Genomic DNA, 15,006 nt, shown 5'->3' with positions numbered 1-15,006 from the left:
TTTTTCCTACTCCAGGTCATAAAATTATTGTCTTAGATTCTCTTGTATGAGAATAAGGGATAATCTCTTATAGGAGATTTTCTTATTGTTTTGCCTCTTACACTTAGTTTTTGATTAATTTGTGTGTGTGTGTGTGTGTGTGTGTGTGTGTAGTATGAGGTTGAGATCCAATTTCATTTTTTTTCCATTACAATCACATTTCCCAGTATCATGCATTTAAAAGTCTGTTATTTCTCTACTGCTTTTAAGTACCACCTTTATTATAAATAAAATGTCCACATGTCCAAGAGGTTTCTGAGCTCTCTGTTCTTTCTCATTTTTCTACTTACCTACCCCTGCAGTAATACCACACTTACTGAATTATGAGAGCTATATAATATTAGCAGGGCAAGTACTCCCACCCAGTCTTTCTTTTTTTATCTTGACTATTCTTTGCCTTTTGCATTTCAGAATCAACTTGTCACAACACACACACACACACACACACACACACACACACACACACAACTATCCAAACAAATAACAAAGAAACAAACACAAAACAACCCGTTGGCATTTTGATTGTGATTACATTGTACTTACAAATCAATTTGGGAGTAAGGGACATCTCTACACTATTGAATCTTTCAGTATATAAACATGGTTTACCTCATCATTTAATCCAACCCTGAAAATATTTCTTAATAGTTTCACAATTTTTCCCATAGAGGTACTGCACATCTCTTATTACTGTATACTAGATCAAAATTGATACTGATATATAGAAATAGAGTTGATTTCAGTATATGCATCAACTTTACTAAATTCTCTTACTAACTCATATCATTTGCCAATAATGACAACTGGTTGGTTGGTTCTCATTCCTATTAACTTTATTTCTTTACTTTGCTTTACTACATTGGCTGTTGTGATGTTGCCTTTGTCATCCCTGAGAATAGTTATTTGCCCCTTGCCATTTGCTCCCTTGCTCAATCTCATCAGAGCTTTGGAAAACTCATTCATCATTGGCAGCAATCGATTTTTCACTTTCTTTGTCCTCTCTTTCACTTCATTAAGTTGGCTCTTACTTCACTTTCTTCCTTCTGCTACTTTTAAGTTTATTTTGTTGGTCTTTTTGAAATTAATTCTTGGACTAATAATTTTACTCTTTTTTTCTAATACATTTATTTAAGGCATAATTTTCCCAGTAAATACATCTTACAGGCACTATACAATTGATACACATAGAGTGTTCACTTTTGTTTAGTCTAAAATATTTATAGTTTCTATTGTGATTTCTTTTTAATTTTGAAACTTTTTCTAGCTATATGTTTGTTATTTATTTGAAGCTTAATTTAATTATGATTCCAAATCTTTGAACTGGCTGAGAACTAATATATGACAGTTTACCATCAATGTTTATAACTGTTCCATGTGTTCTTCAAAATAAAGTGAATTTTGTAAATGTATGCAAGATTGTATATATGTCTATCAGGTCATTTCTTAATCTTGTCTTTCAACTCTACATCCGTACTAACTTTCTCTGTCCATTTATTCCATCTGTTGCTGAGAGAAGTGTAATACTATCACTGTTATTGTAGATCTGTTTCCTTAATAATTTTTAAGTTTATGTTATTAGGGGAATTTAGATTTAAAATTATTCTATCTTCCTATTAAATTTAAACTTTAATAATTTATAAATTGATTATCTTCAGGACCTTTTGGGGCTTTAAAATCTCTTTTGTAGACATTAGTGTTTACATGATAACTTATTTGCACGATACGGTGTATTCCTTTATTATTTAGGTCATACACATGAGGAATCAGTGCTTAAGGAATATAGCCAACAATAGACAGTGCGCCTCCAACACCTATGCTCCTCAACGTTATGTTTCTCTTACAAGTTACAAAGATTAAAGTCAGCTTAGTTTCAGGGGTAAAATACTCTCACTCTAATGTCTGCAAAAAATTTCTCACAGATTGCTACCTAATTGTGATTTTTTACTTAGCTTTAACTTATTTCTCACTCCTTTAATATTCTAAAGCAGTGTTTTTTTAGCTGGTGTGCCATAAGAATTGTTAAGACATGCAATACCTCATTGTTTAGATTGTCAAATAAAAAAAATGACAGCAGCCAACACAACAATAGCTATCTGGTACAAATGAATCAAAAGTATACCTATTTTTTTATCAGAACTGCAAGAAATATATTTTTTGATATGCGCTGCAAAATTTTGGTAATTAGTTTACGTGTGCCATCCAATGAAAATGTTGAAAACCGCTATTCTAAAGTAAGAGGATATTTTTAAAAATACTTATACAAAATTCTTCATCAGAACTGTATAATATCCTATAACATGAAAGTGCTCAAATTTATCTAATCACTGTTGGGCAGTTTAATCAACCTCAAATTATTCCCATTATAAATATATGAAAATTAACATATTACATACTAAATGGCATCACCTTTAATTATTTCATTAAGTTAAGTTTCTTGGAAGTGAAATTGCCAGATACTGTTACTTAGGCCCTAATATCTGTTCTCTTATTATTCCACTTAATAACCACTCCACATTTATGTTGCAAGACAAAAACTACATTTTCCAGCCTCCCTGGCAGTATGGCACGGCCATGTGATTCTGTTCTGGCCAAGGGAATGGAAGTGGAAGGAATGTGGAATCTTTCAGAAGACATCCTTAAAGGGAGAAAGCATGATCTTCTCCTAGAAATATTCCCTCGCTGTAAATGGAGTATGAATATGAAGGCGGGTATGCCAATACTAGGTATTCCAAGACATTAGGTAAAGCTACATGTTCAGAGTAAAAGATGCAGTATCTGGGCCCCTGAGGACCGCGGAGCCATCCAACCGCTCTGAACTGCCTACACAGACTTCTCATCAAAGATATATCGAGTTCTATCGTTTTATAACTATTTCAGATTACTTGCAATCAAATGTTTTTCAAAGGAACAGAGTGGAAATGTTGCATAGAATGCTTTCGAAACATTTAAGGCTCTTCAGAGATGGCTAAATCACTTCCTGGAAAGTTGAGCAAATATGTATAACCTTTTTCCAACATTATTGAAAGCACCCATCTCCCCATATTCTGGTTCCAGCACTGTCATTCCAAAACACTTTTTACTAGTTAGATAGTAAGTGATAGTAACTTTTTACTAGATGGATAGTAACTTTGCATTTCTTTTGTTTAGCTTTTTATATTCAATTAAATACCTCAGTAATCATTTGTTCTTATGTCTTATTTTTAAAATTATGTTAGTGTCTTTCTTGTAATATAACAGTTATTTACATGTAATGTTTTTCATATTTATTAGAAGTAGGCCAGTTTGTGGCTTGTCTTTTACTTTTACTTACACTGGTAGTTTCACTAGTAAAATTATAGAAGTTTTATATATGCAGTATTCATTTGTGACTTGTTCCACTTCTATTAGCATAAAATCCATTACTCACTACTCCTTCCTGCATATTATATTTCATTTGTCTGTGACTACATGAAGCTTTATTTATAAATTTAAAAATATTATTTAGATTTGTAATAATTTGGTTTTTAAAGAAGGTAAAAACCACTGCTGTTTCTAAGAACTTTCACAAATAAATGTATAACTTGAAGTTTTAGAAACACAGTTTCAAGATTTTAAGAATGGATTAGTAAACAAGTAAGTTTTAGTTCACTTTGCAAGAAGACCACTTTTTTCTTTCTCTTTAGGAATCAAAAGAGAATGCCTTTTCCATCCTACGAACCTCTTCACCACAACAGGAACACACTTATCTCCAAACTTTTCTGAGGCCACCCCAAGACAGTCAGTCAGCCACAGATTAGAACAGGATTTTCAAATGTTGGTCTGTGGTGAAACCTTCAGTTCCTATTTCCAAGAGTATTACTTTTTTAAAAACAAACGAACAAGAGTTTCATAAATGCCTACACAGATAGATGCCCACAAATCTTCCTGTCAAATGAATTGGAATGGGCCTTGTCAAAATTGCACTTTTGTATGTGTCTACGAAAGCATACCATAGAATATTTAGTAGTCTATGGAAATTTTGTAAAATGTGTGATCTACTCCTTGTGACTCTAAATATTTCTTTTGCAGCAACAACAACAAATTATCAACTGTTTTAAAACACATTTATCAATGGAAATAAAAGGCTTTTACAACTTTAAGAAAACGTGTCTCTCATTAAGAAAATGAAAATGCTGCTGCTATCATCTGCCAGTTTAGGGACATTAGCTTTATAATGTAATGTTTCAAAATCATAATTACATATCTAGTTGTCATCTGAATATTTAAAAAAATGTGTACTATAGTTTTATATGCAGATGTCATAAATTTTACTTATAAATTAAAAATAAGAGAAGGCATATAAACTTCCATTTTGGGAAAGTAAGCAAATGTAGTAATTGATTTTTCAAAGGTGTGTATTATGTTTTTTATGAATGTACCTTTTTCCTGCCCAGTGCAGTGCCCAAATTCTCTGTTCAGCTTTCAGAATCTTGTAAACAGATTCAAACAGGAATCGTGTCATCAGCAAAAGGAATGCTGGAAAAAATAAAATTAAACAATTAACAATGCACATTTCTTTTTTAGTAAATCTATCAACATAAGACTTGTGGAAGCAGGAGGGAGCTAAGCTTTTGAAAGAATTTATAAATATATACATCTGTAAATTTATAGAAATATAAAATAATTATAATAAAGTCATTGTTTATGAAAAGAGGCATTAATTTGGCATTGTAATGCCACCAGAGTTAATCTAAAAATGTATATGCACATAAGTTATGTTATATTCAAATATACAGATATTAATTCCCTTAGAAGCTGTTCACTTTTTCTAATTTTCATGTAAACATCCTGCAGATAGTTTAGGACAGGAAAATTCTTATTTCTTGAAATGATTTATGAGCGATCTTCAGGTATCCTCATAGGTCCCTTATTTGATTTCATTCAAACATATGACAGTGATGGTCAGCTCGTAATTGTTTTGTGGGAGTCACCCAACTATCTCTACATTCATATCCCTTACTCCAGATATCTCTATGAATGCCCAGCTCAACCTCAGATACAATGTGCTTGCCACTCTCAGGAATGAATAAAGCTCTGGCTTTGCTACCAATTTCCCCAGACTGGACAGAAATGGCCCTTGGCAATCAATTGAAATTCCCAAGCATCAGACTTCTGAAAGCAGGGAACATGCATATGGTGGCAGCCACAGCATCAGTTCCAGCTCCGTCTCTTTCCTGTCAGTTCAGTTCATGGAGAACTGAGTAATGCTTCAGTGTTCATTCATATTACACCCCAGGTTGCTCAGTTTTGACCACAAGGCTTATGGAATTCGAGATGTTTTATTACCATAGAGTATCTGTCTGGAGCATGATTGGTAGGGAGGAATTTTACTTCATTCCACCCTCAGAACTTTTAACGATATTGACAAAAAATCCTAAAGTCCCCTCGTAGACAAAGGGAAGACTGCATATTATTTCATTAGTTCACGAATTACTCCATTAGAGATTTTCCAAAATGACAAAAGTTATTAAAATTTTTAAACTTCAGGAATTATGCTATTGTAATAAAATAAAGGTTGTCTGCCATTTTAAAATAACTATTTATTTTCTTTAAAAATGTTGCTTCAAAATATACACCAAACTCTACTTTTTTTTTTCCCAGTTAAGTGAAATGTCCTATCTGACTACTGCAGTAGAATTTACTTAAAAGCAAAACAGACAAATTGTGCCATATTCTATATTTGGGCAACACAGAGATACACAGGTGGTAATTTTACCCACAAGAGGGAGCCTGTATGTATATATTTTTTGTCAAAGAACTCAAAAACCTTGAGTTAGAATATAAAATTCTAAAAAATTTGTTTGATATCATAATCTTTATGTCAGGTCAAATTTTGAAATAGTCAAATTTCAGTAGGCATATTTTCCTTCAATTATAACATATCAGCATTCCTGAATATCAAAAATATAATTAGAATTTTTAAAAATTCCCAACCTATATTATAATTAGTTTTTTTCATATATAAGAATACAGATGTAACTTCCAAAGCAGCCTAAGAGAAAATTCATTTGAGGTGGTAGCAACATTACTTGGATAAAATTGACTAGAATTATTATCAGTGCCCTAAATCAGAATTTACGCAGAAGTAAAAGGATATTTCGTCATCCCCTTATCATAAAAAGAAGCAAAATAAAAAGGGAAAGGAAATAGGCTAGTATAAAACAATAATTTTCTATGTATTTATGGAACAGAAAACGCCCTATTTTTAAAATTATGGTGATGGTCATTCTCACTAATATCACTTGCCTAAGAAAGGCACCATGATGAAGTTGCTTTTCTTAGAGTTGTGAAAAGGGTCTCTTTTCTTTAAAAAAAAAAAAAATTAAACTTGATTCCTTAATATCCTATAATCTCTATACATAATATCTTAAAACTCTGGGTTTTATAAAAATAAAATATATTCATTAACTTAAAAACCACCTTATAAAAAATAATCTTGTCAACTCGTATCAAATCAAAATAATCTGTTCTATCACAATTAGAGACACAGTAATAATTCAGTTCAAATTTGTTTTGTGATCCTTTGTAAAGACAGATGATAAACTGCCTATCCCTGCCACCCCACCTCAGTTCTCTTCTCTGCTACTTGAAGATCCTATATAATAAAAGCCTAATATGTTAAGTGTCCAGTCGACCAGTCGGCTGCTCAACCAATCAAAGCATAATATGCTAATGATATGCTAAGGCTGCTCAACTGCTGGCTATAACATGCACTGACCATCAGGGGGCAGACAGTTGACCGGTAGACCAGTTGCTATGATCTGCACTGACCACCAGGGTGCAGATGCTCTGACCAGTAGGTTAGCTTGCTGCTGGGGTCTGGCCAATCAGGACTGAGTGAGATGGGTGGAACATACCCCGGAGCCCTCTCACGGTCCCTCCCCAGCTGGCCAACCTCCTGTGTTCCTTCCTGGCCCCAATCATGTACCAGTTGGGTCCCTCGGCCTCGCCTGCACCCTCTTGCAATCTGGGACCTCTCGGAGAATGTCAGAGAGCTGGTTTTGGCCCGATCCTGCAGGCCAGGCTGAGGGACCTCAGTGGTGCATGAATTTATGCACAGGGCCTCTAGTATTACATAACAGGGGCAGGGAGTTGAGGAAGAAGGGGATAATCACTGCTGCTCTCCCTCTGGAGTTCCAACCTACCCATTAAATCATTTTTCTCCCACTAGTGACTGTGAATCTAATGGACCTAAAATCAATACCTTAAAAATGACATAAAAATATATATTAAGCTCTGACTGGTTTGGCACAATGTGTAGAGCATCGGCCTATGGACGAAAGGGTCCCAGATTCAATTCCGGCCAAGGGCACATGCCTAGGTTGCTGGCTCGATCCCCAGTAGGGGGTGTGCAGGAGGCAGCTGATCAATGATTCTCTCTCATCATTGATGTTTCTATCTCTCTCCCTCTCCCTTCCTCTCTGAAATCAATAAAAAATATATATGTATTAAAAATATATATTCATTTTATGGACTAATGTACCCTGGTGTCTGAATCCTATTTACGCCCTCTGCTTTTAAAAGGGGCAACAGTCTCCCTTCCCCCAGTAAAAGGTTGCTCAGTCACTCTGCAGCATGCGCTGTGGTGCTAGAGCGCAGCACAGGGAAAGACCACTGCTGCAGAAACTTTATGCCTGTAGCCTTGCACTTGTGTCAGGAGACACAATCAGGGATGAGCATGCAGGTAGCTTCAAAGAGCTTTGCCACATTCTCAGGTGCGTTTGCAGGTCTCTGTTTCCTTATCTTGTTTCACAACTTACATAACATTTTGAGTACATCAAATATTACATAATAGTATTGAAAAACAAACAAATAGAAAGAGATCAACCAAAGGACTTGTATGCATGCATATAAGCCTAACCAATGGGCACAGACACCAGGGGGGTGAGGGCATGAGTGGGGAGTAGGGGGTTAACAGGGGGATAAGGACACATATGTAATACCTTAATCAATAAAGAAAAAAAAACCACACGACTTCTCTTTAACAATGAATTCTGTAAGGATTGAAAAAGTGGATAATAAGTCCTTACAAGTAGAAAAGTTCACTAACACATCAAAGAGAAATTAGTCAAATAAACACAGTGTGAGCCCGGCTGGTGTGGTTCAGTGGTTAAGTGTCGACCTATGAACCAGGTCACAGTTCCATTTCTGGTCGGCGTATACCTAGTTCCAGGCTTGATATCTAATAGGGGGCATGCAGAAGGCACTCAATCAATGATTCTCTCCCATCATTGATGTTTCAATCTCTCCCTCCCTCTCCCTTCTCTGAAATCAATAAAATATACATATATATGTATAAAATATTATTTATATATAGATATACAGATATATATATTAAATGTAGCATAAGATCCCACCACGTTAACCAGCCGCAGATGAGCTCTGGAAAGACGGAGGGCATTTCATCTATAAGAAACATCAGTGAAACAATCCAAAAAGATACAAAAACTATCTGTTGGTTATTTACATATTAAGAAAATATGATGATGAGGTTTTTCAATTTACAGAATGTTCTTTTTTTTAAGAATAGCTTATTGATTTTTTTGAGAGAGAGGAAGGGAGAGAAAAATCGATGTGAGAGCACATCAATTGGCTGCCTCCTACATGCCCCCTACTGGGGACTGAGCCTGCAACCTGGGCATGTGCCCTGACCCAGAATCAAACCAGCAACCTTTAGGTGCACAGGAGGACTCTCAACCACCTAACCCACACTGGCCAGGGCTGAATATTCTTTAATCCAAAAGATAAAAGACTTACTTTAAAAGTCATTCTTATCATTAGAAAGTACTATGCTTAGTCCAGCAACAACACAAGAAAAATCAACCCAGTTTACAATCTATTGGGAACTTTATTTTGATAATCTCTTATTCTACCATTAATCTTTTAAATACATCAAATATAGAGTCACCCTGTAAAAGTCAAAGATACCTGCAACGAAAAGAAAAAAGTATGGTAAAAAATAAATAAATAAATAGAAAAGAAAGCTAAAAATGAAGGAAGGCCTATTTTCCTGGAAAAAAAAATCTTTTGACTTACTTTATTTCAATGGGTACAAATTAAAATAATCAGAGAATAATGAATAGAAAAAGCAACTTTAAAACATACTTTTTGAGAGAATTCTAGCAACAGGTCAGCATGAGATTTCCTATTCAGTTTTACTGGCTGAAAATTCATATAGTTATACAATTTCAAAAGAAAAAAAAAGTTCTTTATTCCATTTGCCAACCAGAGTCATTTATCCCCTATTAGATAAAGTATAATAGACTCTACAGAAAGGGTCACTGGCCTTCCATTTAATGATATTGCCAGCCCCAATCTGCATTTTCCCGGCAATGTCCCTCAACACAGAATAAATGGCTGATCTTTCCACAATAACAGCTGATTTCTATTTATTAAGCTAAAAAGGTCACCATTTTCTACGGCTGGGCCGCCCTGCACTATTGATAATTTTATGCATAAACAAATGGCAAATTTGTGCCACATAAATATGCATTAGCAATTACTTTTTCCTAGGGCAACGCTTACTGCATGCAAATGTATACCTCACAGGGCCTGGTAGCTTTTGTTTTAGCTCTTCAACAGTGAAACAAAAGAGCACAATAAACAATTTCAAAATTGCCAATCAATAAGCAATGCAAATGCAAAGGTAAATGGCAAGAAACTTGCTTAGAAACAACAAAACAAAAAGTGAGGTTGGGGAGAATAGTGGAAGTATTTTCTTTGTCATATTGTTTCATTTCTTTCTCTTTCATAATGAAAAGGCTAAAGTGCTCTTGACATAGAACAGCTAGAGAGACTGGTGCTCAAGCCGATGCCAGATGGGGCAAGTAGAAAATATGCACATGTTGAGTAAACACACACACACACACACACACACACACATACACACACACACCACAAAGAGGGTTTGGGGAAAACTGTGTTCCTAGGTGATTCAAATGTATCACCTATGAAATTTCAGATCTTTCCATTTCAGAGATCCAAATAATTTTAAAACTGGAAGGAGCTACAGAGAAAAACAACCAAATTTCAGTTCCACTGCACTTTGCCATGTTGTTATTTTCCAATATTGTCTTCCTCAGACAAAGGGAATATACATGATCAATAAGTAGGATGTATTTAGGAACATGAGGAAAAGGAGTAAATGAGAATATACAATAAAAAATAAGGTGCATCTCATGAAACATCTGCATGCCCAGATGTTTAGGTTTAAAAACTCCATATCTCAGAACAATTAAACAATAGGGTCAATGGCACAAGAACACACAGAGAAGAGGCTAGTAAGGAAAGAGGCAATGGGGGTAACAAAACCTGGTTAAAAAAAAGTATTACCTAATTTGAACATGAAAATAAATAATAACTCAAGAAAAGTTGGTATTTTTTAAATAAAAAATGAACTGTAGAAAAGATTTTTTTAAGTGTCATCTGCAATGTACCTTCTTAAATGCTTTACACTTAGATCCATTACACTTGATTTTCACAGAAAACATGGCCTAGCACACAGGCATGGGGAGGTTAGGGAACTTGATCTATTACTTAAATCAGTGCTAAGACCTGGGCTTTGCCCAGTCTGATGCCCGCGCCTGCAAGCTTCCCTACAGCCTGATGCTGCCACTTTATCCTTAAAACCCATCCCTTTTAACCCAACTGAAAAATCTCTTCCTCAATGTGTAGATGGCTTTGCCTTTGTATCAAGAAGTCAAACTGGATTTTTAAAAATTAAATTGTCAGGCCTTATGCAAGTTTCTTTAACCAAGTTAGCACAATACCTTAGCTTCTGTAAAATACACGAACTCTACTTTGCTTATTAGCCTAATGTATACTTAGAACATAGCATAGTTTTGATGTTATTGGTGGAAGTGGAATTCTTGGGATGTTTCGAGGAAAAGAATTTCCTCAGTCCCGCAAGGGAGGATGGGATTTATGGAAAGCTTTGTGGATGTTGTAAAATTAAGGAGCTTCCCCATCCAAGATCTCATTGCTGTCCCCATCGCCATGGAAGACATCCAATCTTGTCTTCATCAGGGCCAGAATCAAGGCCACTGCCCAGAATTTCTGTGCCATGTTAATGTACAGTCCAGTCCAGCATCCTGCATGTAGAGTCTGAGTCTGTATGGCCATGGCCATGTGGCTGCTTAAGGCCACGTGGCTATGAAGAGAGAACAGGTCAGAGCATGGTCAAGTGCAAGTCACAGAGCAAGAGAGAGCAAGAAGAGGAGAAAGGGAACTCTTTGTCTGGGAGTTTTAACCTTCCAAGATTTTGAGTGGCTCCACCCTCCTAGCCAATCCGTTGTTCCCCAGACTAGACTGACAGACAAGCACCTCCCTAAGCTATGTCACCCCACGTTCACTGTGCATGTGCTCATCTCCCCTTCTCCCCACCCCAAAATCCAGTACCAGATGGAGGAAGGGAGGGTGTTAATCCAGTTGGAGGAACAATGTCATGTGACGCTGTAGCTTCCTAGTGAAGCTTCCCAGGTGACCATGCTTACAGTGTCAGGCCTCCCCCTTGCTCTCTTCCTATTATTAATATTAATAAACTAGCTAATTATGATGATAACATTAATAATCTTTGAGAACAAAAACACGTTTGGTGCTCCCCATCTTGATCTTAATATAATGAAAGTTTTCACTACTACACAAAGGATGCACACGAAAGCAGTAAAGATAAATCAAATAGTCTTGGCCTTCAAGGCAAGGAGGCAAACCTGAACATCTAAGCCCTGTGAGCAGCTCTGTCCTTCTCAAAGCCAAGCTAGTCCTCAAAGGGGCTCTCAGAATCCTGACGTGGACACTAAAAGTCAAGCTTCTTGCAAGAAGCCCAGGAAACTCCTCTTGGCAATATCTTTCCCAATAATATCCCTATCATGTACTAGACAACCCTTCTATTCTTGTTGTCAACTGTTTATTTATAGCTTTTTTAAAATAAATTTTTATTGATTTTCAGAGAGAGAGAGAGAGGGAGAGAGAGAAAGAGGAAGAGAGAGAGAGAAACATCAATAAAAGAGAACCATGGATCAGCTGCCTCTTGCATGCCCCTTACTAGGGATCAAGCCCACAGCCCAGCACTTGCCCTGACCAGAAATCGAACCAGTGACCTCTCAGTGTGTGGGACAATGCTCAGCCAACTGAGCCACACCGGCCAGGGCAATATCCTGTTTTTTTTGTGGGTTTTTTTTAACTGACTTTCCTTACTCTATGGGCCAAAGAAAGGACAACAGAGACTTACCACTGTTCCTAGAAATAATACCCCACTGCATAGTATCATGGGAATCGGCTAGTCTATTTTAAGGAACTCAATCTGTAATAAAAATACATTTTTTCCAGTGGTAGATGACAGGGACTTGTTAACCAAGTTTATGTCTTAGATAAGACATGTTTAACATGTAAGCATTTGTTTTTTTCATAACAAAACAATACCTTCTGATGTTAGAAATGAACACACACACACACACACACACACACACACACACACAAACACTCCATAAAAATGACTGATGTTAGATGGCTCTTACAAAATTACATTTTGAAAAATTATGGGACTATGAATCAGACATATAGATTAAATTTCCCTGAAAGAGACATGTGCTTAATAATTAATGGGAATGGGTACAAATAATATTTATGATTTTATCTTACCCAAAACACTTGAATAATTATGCAGTAATCATATAGCTAGGAAAAAATACTTACCAACTTTGAACTGTAATCTGTGAGGAAATTTTAAATTACAAAAAGATTTTTAAATTGAAATGGACTTAAATACATAAGCTGAAACTTTAACCCACTTTAATATAAAGTCTTCTAAAAACATCAAGATGAAAAGACTTGCTTTAAGAAAAGTTCACAACTCTTTGTAATTTTTAATGGCAGCAATCATAATGCAAGCAAAGAACAAGAGGAGGCAGTGAAAAAAGAGAACAGAGTTGATAACTGTAGAGTGTCCGGATCAAAGTTAGATAAAAACAATGCCCGATGTTAAAACAATATTTTAAATACTGGTTCCAGAACTGGTTTCCAAGGTATGTGCAGGGAATTGGATAAGAATTCAACACCCAGAAAAGGTCAACCGGAAACATAGGGGGTAGAACAACTGTGCTAAATCAAGCCAAGTAAGAGGAGAAGATACATTCGCCTAAAAATAGATCAAATTTAAGAGTATTGAAAGGGGCCAGTCATTAAGTAGAATCAGATAGTTTAAGGATTGCAATTGACAAGAGTATAGACTAGATATATTGTCTCTTGCTCCACATGAAAGAACAAGATGTTGTTTGTTTTTTGTTTGTTTGTTGTTTGTTTTAATTTGATGGCAGGGTTATGGAAAGTTAGCTTTCAGTGCATTGTGAAAAGTAACTTTTTAAAAATGAGTTATGCACCCTAACCAGTTTGGGTCAGTGGTTAGAGCGTCAGCCTGCAGACTGAAGGGTTGTGGGTTTGATTCCTGTCAAGGGCATGTACTTCGGTTGCAGGCTCGATCCCTTGCACGTGAGAAGAAGCCAATCAATGTCTCTGTCTCTCCCCCTCCCTTTCATTCTCTCTGAAAATCAATGGAAAAAATATCCCTGGATGAGGATTAGCAAAAAAATAAAAATAAAGAGTTATGCAGCAATAAACAAAGCCAAATGATTTAAGCTAGGGGTCTGGATTCAGACATATTGAGTCACCCTCTGACTTTGCTCCTTACTGCCCAAGGGATCTTGGACTCAGTCACTTAACCAATCTATGCCTCAGTTTCCTCATCTGCTAAATCTTCCAAATACAAGCGATACCGAGGAAAGGTAGAAAATCAGAGACTGCAGGACCTCCTGTCGGAGAATAGAATGCCTGGATTGAATGGTATACTAGATCATCTAGCTTTTAAGATCCATTATAATCTAAGACTAAATTATGCTATTGCTCAAAGTTCAGGCAAATATTTTCACACCATTTCAGGCAAGGAAGGCTAGCATTAAATATTTAAAAGAGAAAAAAATGTGCAGCAATTCCCCATTATTAAAAAGATTTTAGCATCACACAAAGAAAGGATATTCTCTTTTCAAAGATGAAGCTATCATACAAAACACAAAGTATTTTTTGTTAATAAAAGACACATAACATCCTAAGTCCGATATGTGATTACTTAAATCAGCTACATCCATTTTTAATAGATTTACAGTATTAACTGTATTTTTGGTCCTTTTAAAAGCCTCTGGTTCTTGATTGATAGGTCCTTTTCAGATACTGAGGAAACATGAACAAAGTCCTTATGCTTTTGAACGCTGAGTGCTGCCTCCGTGGCACTGTCAGTCCAGCCTTTCCGCCACTCCTTCAAGGGCGCCGTCTGTCACAGCCACTCAGGAACACAGGAGAGGGAGCTGAGCAGGGCTAAAGGGCATCTTCAAACGAAGGGATTCACAAATCCTTCTTTGCAATGCCCTGAGGGTTCCCCTCCTTATTTCAAGGAACGCTCCAAAATGTTCAAGAACTTCTTAAAACAAAATTATTTTACTCGTTCTTAACAATTATAAAACTGTGTGGACTTCTCAAGGTGTTTTCACTTAAACTATCTTATTGGATCCACAGGCCAATCCTCAAAGGTAGGAATGACAGGGGATGATCCCACTCTTGAAAAAAAAAATCTCAGGAAAGTTATAACTTGACTCCAAATCATAAAACCACAAAGAAGTAGAAAAAAGGCAAGAACTCAAGCCCAGTCTTTCCTGTCCACAATGCTCCATCACCAATCCCACACATGGCTTTAGGAACGGGCAGAGAGGTCATTTTCAAATCCCTCCAACTCTGGAAGCGTTAATTCACTGCGGGAATTATGAATGTTGATTAGGTTTATGCTGCACTCTTTACTTACCTTCTCCTTCATGTATAGAATGTTCCGAATGTTCTCACTCTTAAAAAATGAGAATAGCACCATGGTTCTCCATGGAGGGCTATCCCCCCCCCCATTCCACCCCC

General features: G+C 36.3%; 1 protein-coding gene across 3 annotated transcripts in view; it reads right to left on the bottom strand.

The window, feature by feature from the left end:
* The window catches only part of SOX5 (SRY-box transcription factor 5), a 972,837-nt gene that overhangs the window by 711,126 nt on the left and 246,705 nt on the right, over positions 1 to 15,006 (bottom strand). For all 3 annotated transcript variants that reach the window (XM_070410551.1, XM_070410552.1, XM_070410553.1), the window contains exon 4: positions 4,437 to 4,533. The gene's annotated coding sequence lies outside the window, so the exon portion shown is untranslated. The remainder of the gene's footprint in view (positions 1 to 4,436; positions 4,534 to 15,006) is intronic.

The sequence above is a fragment of the Myotis yumanensis genome, unplaced genomic scaffold (assembly GCF_028538775.1).
Source record: "Myotis yumanensis isolate MYYU_CA2020_CCGP unplaced genomic scaffold, mMyoYum1.0.hap1 SCAF_3, whole genome shotgun sequence".
Classification (NCBI taxonomy): Eukaryota; Metazoa; Chordata; class Mammalia; order Chiroptera; family Vespertilionidae; genus Myotis; species Myotis yumanensis.
The sequence above is the reverse complement of the archived record's forward strand: the minus strand, read 5'-3'. Positions and strand labels throughout refer to the sequence as shown.